This window comes from Homarus americanus, unplaced genomic scaffold (genome assembly GCF_018991925.1).
Source record: "Homarus americanus isolate GMGI-L3 unplaced genomic scaffold, GMGI_Hamer_2.0 scaffold45698, whole genome shotgun sequence".
Classification (NCBI taxonomy): Eukaryota; Metazoa; Arthropoda; class Malacostraca; order Decapoda; family Nephropidae; genus Homarus; species Homarus americanus.
The window spans coordinates 6014683-6024471 of record NW_024735554.1 but is presented as its reverse complement, the minus strand read 5'-3'; positions in this window follow the sequence as shown (position 1 = coordinate 6024471).

Sequence of the window (9789 nt, the reverse complement as noted above, 5' to 3'; positions counted from 1 at the left end):
GAAAGAAGAATAACGCTGACACCAAGATACACGTGGCATGTTACAGCAAGACAATACTCACCTACACATACATTTGGAGATAAAATTTCAAACAGTATTAAGAGCATTTTTCAACCTGGGTTTGTAAAGCCAACTATGGGGATGGAGGAGGGGAGCCTAACCAAGGAAGCCCCCCCCCCATCCCCTGCAAAAAAAATAGGAAAATATATACAGTATAATATAATATAAATAAATAAAATATAAACTAAACAAATTTCCACGTTTTGATTTATGAACAAAATACAGGAAGCTGCGTAAAAAATAACCATCTTCGAAACTTTTTCCGAAGTACATACCTGAACTGTAATAATGAAAATACTAGTGTATTTGCTCAAATAATGTGGGATTTTTATTACCAGTAGGCTTACTTATTTCACTACTTGGATCATCCGAAGAATCTCCACCCCAGCATATTTCACCTAAAGTTTAACCACCCCAACACTGATCGGGCGGACGAAATTTGGTTAGCGTTAACATGGTTAATCTTTATATGAAATATGCTAGGGTGGAGACTCTTCAGGTGATACCATTATTTTCTAGGCAGGGGTTATTTGACCACTATCCGGCCGAATAACCACCAGTCATTTGACCGTTATCTGGCCGAATAACCACTGGTTATTTGACCACGATCTGGTCGAATAAACATTGGCTATTTTAACGTGGATTACAGTATGTATAATTTTAATGTGTATTGTACAGTACCTGTATAAGCATTATTGTACCAAGTGAATAATTATTATTTTTTTACTATTTGTTTATTTTACCATGTCAATATGTTTGAATTTAACAACTGATATTACCAATATAACTTTAACATCTAACTGACAACATAAAAACATACTGTAATACCTGTATAATAAAATAATTATCTCGAAAGGTTCTAAAATAAGAATAAGCACTTCTGGCCACAGAAAATTCTACATTTTATTGATATCAAACTATTGTACTGTATTGGAAAAAAATCGACCGTATAGAAATAATACATGCAAAATTAAGGTGAAAAGAATGATAAAATCAGATTACCCGGTAAATTCTAAATGAATCTGTAAAGAAAACCAACACCACAGTGTTTAACAGTTATGATACTGTTTAGGTAGTACAGTATCAGATATAGTCCTCAAAAAATGTTGATCTGACCTAAGCTAACCTACATTATGCTGTAGGGTACTGTGTATGTCCTTGAGATAAGTGGGAGATCTTGAAGTATCAGAGGACGATTAATGAAGATAATGATAAAGAATTCAGCATTTAAATAGTGTAATGACAAGTGTAATGCCCACAGCCATCCTGACCAGAATCCCATGTAAAATTTAAGGACAAAAGAGAAGCCTGGTTAACTATATGTGCATGGAATCACCTATGAAATTCTAAAGAAAATGAAAAAGAGAAGAAAGTTAGTCTCAAAAAGCAAAGCTTATATATTTGGGTTAGCCATAATTACCTGATGGCATGGTGCACTGTGGGGTATCAGTTGCCATCAGACAAATGTGAGGAAAGTTTTATGAGTGGATGCCCTACATATCACCAACCCAGTTTTACAGAGTGGGCACCAGATATTATAAGCAGGACCTCCCTAAGTGCCCTCTTAGCTGGCAAGGCGGGGTTGCAAAAAAATGCAAGGAACGGAAAATGAAGACTAGATAACAGCATGAAAACGAACAGAAAGATAATGTATCCAGAAAAGTGGAGATAAAAGTGGATGGGACTATAAATAGTAATGATCCTGTTTGAGGCAGATGTACGAGAAAGGGATGCCAAAACAGGTCTATACATTTCAAACAAGTACAGTACCGGTATATCAGTGAAACTCCAAAAGGACGTTTATAAATAAGCACAGGCCTTTTACCTCGAATTTCACCAATCAACCCCTTCACTATCGGGGACACCAATTTTATTATTTTATTTGGCTAACGTCGGATAATTTTATTCAGTTCTGAGAAGACTCAGTGCACAAATGGTTTACCTAACTAAAGAAAAATTTCTATTACTACCTTTGTAAAATATAAAAAGTTTAGTCATTCAGAAAAAAATGGCAAACACTATCCTGGCAACAAAAGTTGTCCAAATCACCAATTGCCTTCTTTCAGGACTTTTTCAGGAGTAAAGGGGGTTATTACTCTACCCTAAACCAGTGAATAGTACCACAAGTTTTTTCCTGGCCTGGTCGTGCCTCTGGCCCGCCATATTTCCTAGTATTCATTACGGAAGCTTACAGTATTTAAAAATTATTATCACCTCACTTGATAAAATTTAAGCCAGTAGAGTGCATGTTACTACGCTAACAGCATAAACAGCCACTAGGCCTCCCCTGCATTATTACACTGCCTTGTTATCACTGGTTGACGTGGTCGGGAGTGAAGTCCACATGTAAACAAACTCCACGCCTAGTTTTATTACACTAACTTTTGTTGACATTTGCGTCATCTTATCTTTTATTTCTTATCTTTTATGAAAACTGTTCACACTGGGAGACCCTGTTAAGGCTGATTTCTAACAGTGGTGCTATAAATTCAATACACATCTTTAAAACACGCCCAGACTGGCCGCTGGTTTGAACTTGAACGCGGGAACACGTCAACACCACTTTAACTTACCTGCTATTTAGATAATGATGCACTATATCCAAGATCTGGCCATCAATCTCACTTTCTGTAACTTTATAATTTGGTGCACGCACTGGTAAGGGATCATCGGCGCGTATGTTTGCCACAAAATCATTGAGATATCGGAGGAACTCACTGGCGTAGCTACCCTCACACCCCATCGCTACAAACTGATGTGTCCGGTGCACTCACTAAGGGTGCCAACCCATCCGTACTCACAATACCACGGCTACCAACGGTTTAGAGACCATAAACGTCACGAGACATTTAACTCGGCTCAAGTTCTAATTCTAACATTACTTTTATTTACCCAAAAGAAAGAGGCGAAAATAAATAGAGAGAACAATCTACCGCATAGTTTAAAATAATTCGTTGTTCCAACTCTACAAAAAATAGGTTTATTTTGTAAATTATTATTCCAAAATGAATGTCTATTCCACTTTTTATTATTATTATTGATAATTTTCACCACTTACCAGCTGACTAGCCATTCGGGCCGTTGATCTATCCAGTGTTAGTACAGACACCGTGGTCAGATTCATAGCCGAGGAGGGGGACAAGATTTTTTATATACGGCTGTCACTATATGGTGCTACTATAGCGTGCGGTCTACAAGACATTTAGCTAAGGTTCGACAAAAGATAACTCTAGAGCGCACGCTATGGTAGCGCCCATTATTAATTGTAATTTATGTAATGAAACCACAGGTAGTAGGTAGTAGGCAGCTACCAAACAGGGAGGTACTACTGCCTGGGAAGATATTAGAAGCATAATGTTTTGTCTATGGTAGACCCTGCTGCCATATGGCATCACAAAAATTGTGACCAAGTCCCAGGTTGTTGATCTGACTTTCTGCCTCATTTACACACAATTGCAGGGTCTCAATTATTTCTCTTACTATTGACAACACAACATACATATATTGTTTCTCACTTTTGATTTTTTCATTTTGTATTTCTTTATGGTTCTTTATTATTATTTTTTATTATTATTATTATTATTATTATTATTATTATTATAATTATTATTATTATTGTTATTATTATTTTTATTATTATTATGATCATTGTTACATTTTCTCCCCCTAGGCCCCGATGTGGGTCAGTGACCTGTGCCTGGGTGGGCTAATCCCGTAAAAAAAAAAAATATGGAAACAAGCCAATAAATCAGCTCACATTTTATGCATAAACTAACTTATAAATTATTAAACTACTCACACAATGGTAATGATAAGTACATAACATGCACAGGAGAGAATTAAATAAACTGAAGTACAGCAAGGAACAACTCAATGCAAATTAAGTTTTCTCAGATAACCAGCAACACATATAATAACTGAATGCGGCTGATATATGAGACATGGCCGTCACCGGTTTGGTAATTATGGGGGGGGGGTGTTTTTAGACCGTTTTGTACGCTGATTGCTTTCAGTTCTATCCATTTTTTTTTGTAAATATTTATTTTTCTACATATAGGCAAGATAAGATGTAGGTTAGATTAAGCTAGGTTCAGTGGCTGATCCAGGAATATCAAAAGGGGGATCAAAGATATTGTAGGGGGGGGGGAACATGGCAAGCGCACTAGATATTAGGAGACTATGGTCAATAGTAATTACTTTTTACTATACAAAAACTCTTGAGTGCAATACTGCATTAACCCTTTCACCACGTTTCACGAACTTGCTATTTTATTCTGGTACCAGACTGGTGCCTGCCCTACGGAACCTCAGGTACCCAGAGAAATTGGAGCGCCTGCAACTACCTGGCTTATATACTACAGACGGGCGAGGGGCGACCTAATCGAAGAGTATAAACTTTTATCTCAGGGGCACTACTCGGTCGAACGTACGTACCTGGGGCTGGCAGACGTCCTCCCCTCAAGGGGTCACAGCTCAATTTTGAAGAAGCCACAAATCCAGAAAACTGTGAGGCCAAACTTTTTCGGAGTGAGAATTGTGAACTCTTGGAACAATCTGCCAGACTTGATCAACACTGGAGCAGGTTCCAAAATATTCAGGAACCCAAGCGGTTAACGAGCCAATCAGTGGCGAAGAGGATAAAAATAAGTAAAATTATGTTACAGTATAATCCGAGACCATCTAAAGGTCTCGGACCGTCATAAATGATTTGGACAAAACATTATCCCGATTCAATTATCCGTGCACATTAGAACCGGTTCATCACAGTCAGGTTTAATAGCCTAAATAAACTCAATGACATAAGTAAAAAAGGAGGTTTCTTAGCTTAAGATGTTCATCGTGCAGATTCCTGGGACACGTAGGTATCTATAAAAGATTGCATCATCATGATTGTGAGTCTTGGGGTACACATATTAAATAAACTGAGTTGATGTATTGATTAATTGTCATAAGATGCAAAACCATTTAGTAGATTGTAGATTTTCTCGCTCGAGCCTTGATACGTCCATCTCCTATGGGGCTTTGCGTTTAAGTGTTCCGCGCGTTCTAGCTCAGCTCGCCTGACGCGTGAAATCGCGGGAAACTATTAATTTTAATTATCTTCTAAACTATAAAATATAATTGTTTTTATTCAGTAAACTTATTATTAAATTACGTATTGAATGTATCATGAAATTTGATATTCATACAAATTGTAGTTTAGAAGACATAAATTTCCACTTCCCCCGACTTTTGTACTAGGCTTATAAGATTAAATACAACTTAATATTTTAATAATTAATATAGAGAATTATTTATTCATATCTAAATACATCACGATACTCGTGCGACAGAATTGACAGCGAACAAGAAATGTTTATGCAACAACTGATCATACTCTTACGTCCAGAAGACGTATATTTAGTTTAATTTAAACAATGTTGCTTCAAAAAGTGCTTTAGTTTGTAAATGATATCAAGATAAGTTTTCTGCTTAGGCAAGGTTTTGTGCATTTTCGTTTCAATTTTCTTTTTATCTTGTAAATAACATCTCCAGAAACTTGGTGCAATTCCATAAGTTATTTCCTTACTTGGAGCTGGCCACGCTCGCCCCACAAGGGGTCACATCTCAAGATTGAAGAAGCCGCAAGTCCAGAAAACTGTGAGAGCAAACTTTCTCGGAGTGAGGGTTGTGAACTCTTGGAACAATCTGCCAGAAAGTGTTGTGACGGCACCGAGTGTGAGTTCTTTCAAGACCAGACTTGACCAACACTGGAGCAGGTTCAGGTACTTACATTCAGGAGCCGGTGTATGCCTAGTACCAGCCAACAGTGCGTGACCGATCGCCAATCAGTGGTGAAGTGGATAAAAGTAGCGTACGTTCGTTCTGACTGCATATACAGACGTTTTCTCGAGTTGAGAATAATCATAAAAAACGTAAATTCCACTGATTCGAAAGGGTAACCAAAGCTAATACGAAAAATTTGTTTTATTAGGTTCTGTATTTTCAATAGACTCCGTCCAATTTAATGTTTAAAGTCTGTAAGAGGGTCATGACGAAAGCTTATACCGTATTAGAGGACAGGAGGTTTTGCTACCTCCACGTCCATTGATAACTAGTTGGTGTGAAAAAAGCAATTAAAAAATTGACTGCAGACATATTTGTTGCTTTCGCACACGCCATCTTATACCTCCCTCCAACATTCAACTACAAAGTGTTCTTCTCTAATGACAATGGTCATTTACTTTTACTTTTTCCTCTTCGCCACTGATCGACTCGTTCGCCGCCCGGGCGATCGGTCAAGTCTCTGTCACGCACTGTTGGCAAATACTGGGCATGCACCGGCTCCTGAATGTACCTGAACTCGCTCCAGTGTTGGTCAAGTCTGGTCTTGAAAGAGCTCGCACTCGGTGCCATCACAACACTCTCTGGTATATTGTTCCAAGAGCTTACAACTCTCACTCCGAAAAAGTTTGCCCTCACAGTTTTCTGGACTTGTGGCTTCTTCAATCTTGAGCTGTGACCCCTTGTGGGGAGAGCGTCCGCCAGCTCCAAGTAAGGACACTCAACTGAGTAGTGCCCCGAGATGCTTATACACCTCAATTAGGTCCCCCATTGCCCGTCTGTAGTATAAGCTAGGCAAGTTCAGGCGCTCCAATCTCTCAGGGTAGCCGAGGTGCCGAAGTGCAGGAACCAGTCTGGTGGCCCTCCTTTGAACATTTTCAACCAACTGACAGTCCCTAGCATATCTCGGGGACCAGACGGGGTGACAGTACTCCAGATGGGGAAGCACTTCACTCTTAAAGATCATTACGAGGGACGGACCGTCTACATATCTGAACGACCTTCTTATAAAGACCCAATAACTTATTTGCCTGGTTTGACTTCTTCTCGCAATGGCCCGAGAACTTCAGCTCATTGTCAACATTCACACCTAGGTCCTTCTCACATTGTCTCAACTAGTGCAGTTTCTTCATCCCGTTGGGACATATGATATGCCTCCTTACCTTTGGTACTCCCCAGGTGCATCCTCTTACACTTCGTGACATTGAATCTCAGCAGCCATTTCTTCGACCATTCCTGGACATTTCCCCAAATTCCATACCCTTCCAGCTTGATTTTCAGCCTTTCGTGGGGTACACTGTCGAAAGCCTTGGCAAAATCTAGATAAATAATGTCGATATTACCACCCCGTTCCAGAATATGGGTCCAAATATCCAATACTTGAGCAATTGTGTTAAGCAGGAGCGCCCCGGCATAAAACAGTGTTGGCAATCGTTTACAAGGTTGTTTCGTATTAGATGTTCCATTGCGGCATCTCTGATAATACTCTCAAGTACTTTACAGATTATGCTGGTCAGGCTCACCGGTCTATAGTTGTTCGTGGAGTGCCGATCGCCCTTCTTAAAGATAGGACTCACATAAGCCACTTTCCATTCACTGGGGACCATTTGTTCATCCAGGCATTTACAAAACAGGATCTTCAGGGGCTCTGCAAGCTCGTTGCACAACTCTCTTAGCACTCAAGGATGCACTATGTCAGGGCCGGGACTCTTATTGACCTTTAGCCTGGACAGTTTATATCTAATACCCCCTTCTGTGAACACAATGTGGGTCAGTGCTGTGTCGAACCGTCTGTCCTCAAACGCAGGAAGGTTAGTGGCATCCTCTCTTGTGAACACCGAAGGAAAAAAGCTATTCAATGCCTCAGCTTTATCCTGGTCAGAATCTGCATAACTACCATCCACAAGCCTCACATCTGATACTTCTACTCGCGTTTTCAATTTCGACTTTGCATAGCGGGAAAACGCCTTTGAGTTTGACTTGACCTCGTTTGCAACCAGCCTCTAGAACTCCTTTTCAGCCCTTCTACACTCTATCTTTGCTTGGTTTCTGGCTCTTGCATACATCCTCCTGTCTAGCTCATCGATTCACCCAACCCACGTCTTGAATTTCTGGGTTTTCTTCTTAATTTTGTCAACCGCTGCATGGTTCATGTGTAGGGATCCCCTCGTATTCCTAGAAGCAAGCTGTGAATGAGGAAAGTAAAACTGACACTCCTTCAAAAGAAGCTGTGTATAGTATTTTGCTGCCGCTATGAAATATCGTATATTAAAGCTATTCTAAATTGTTTTGGGATACTATACATTTACTTGCTGACACAATAGGCTACATTATTATAACACTCCTATTTTTGTTGTTGTTGCTGAAATACCGGTAATATAGGCTTACCTTTTCAACATGGCAGTTGTAATGGTGATATTGTTCTTCTTGGTACTGATAATCCAAGCAGGTTATATTTCAAATTCTCTTCAAACACACTGGCCTCAAAATGCAAGCTTCATATTAAGGCATTTTCAGCATTTATTGAGTCCCCTCTTGTGCAAGTGAATCCATCTTCTCCTCAGTTCTTTATCCTTCGGAAAGTGATGGAAAGTTATATCACCCATTTTAAATTTGTGAAACACCCAGTAACTGAGCAAGTGGGCACTAGTGACGATATGAAGTCCGAGAGGTTCCGTTTTCTTTGATATCTGCAGAGTTTATAATAGACTACAGTAGATAATGTTATAGTTGTTAGTAGTTATATAAATAGGTGATTATCCTTCATAACCCAACCTAACCTAACCAAGCCTGACTAAGTTAAGCCAAGTAAATCAAAGCTAATCTAACCTAACCTAGCCTAACATCATCTAACCTAATTTAACAAAATCTAAACTAACCTCCCTCAGTTAGTGTGGTGTTTAATCATCAGGTTAAAAACCTTGGGGCTAGTCTTTACATGATCCCAATGATTTTTTCTGTATTTTCAAGCGAGTCCCAACAGCATATTCCCGAAGTCTAACACTATTTTAGCACCATACGAAATTTCAGTATATCACTGCACAAGCTGCCTTGGGGCAAGACAGGAAAAAGAAAGCATGATTTTTAACGGACAACTTTAACCAAATCATATCGATTCGCACATCTACAAACAAACTCGAAGCTCTCAGACTTTCAAGTTTCACACAATACATTAGCGATGGACCTTCCATTGCATCCTTTTGACGCCCAGCTCTTCTGTACAATGTTTTCTATGCGAGTAGTTCATTGATCAGGTGGCTTTTTATCATCTTCACGACAATGTTACCGGTATATACTGCATATACAGTATATATCCACTGTCCTTCCTATATGGTCATGTTTCATTTTTGTTGAATCAATCATTCCATGTTGAGTGACCTTCAGTAACAACATGATTCCCCAAACAAGACAGATGGAGCTTGTATATAGAAACTAACAAATATATTTATTTGTATACTGTATATGTATTTATTCATGTACTACAGTATATACAGAGTTTGCTTTCAATAATGCTGCTATCCTAATGGCCACCCCCATTTTGTAAAATGTTCTTTCATAAATTTCATAGCCATTTTGCTTTTGGTGTTGGCAAGCCATCTGGTCACCGTCCTGTACCCAGAGGGGTTGCTCCTCTTGGTTTCCCTGGTCCCCTTCTGGCAAAGAATTTTCCTTTTACCAGCTCCCCTGCTTAAAATGTTACCTCCTAAATTGTGTAGCAGAACTGTTCACCTGGTTTGCATTTTTTATATTGTTAAGGCATCTCACAGCTATCTCTAGGGCTGCCACAGTATCGTTACCATATGCAATAACTACATTGTCTAAAGCAACCAAGAACCCACCAATATCTGGAGTCTGCTGCAGATCATCCTCCTCATATACAGCACACCTAGGCTGCTTATAACATGG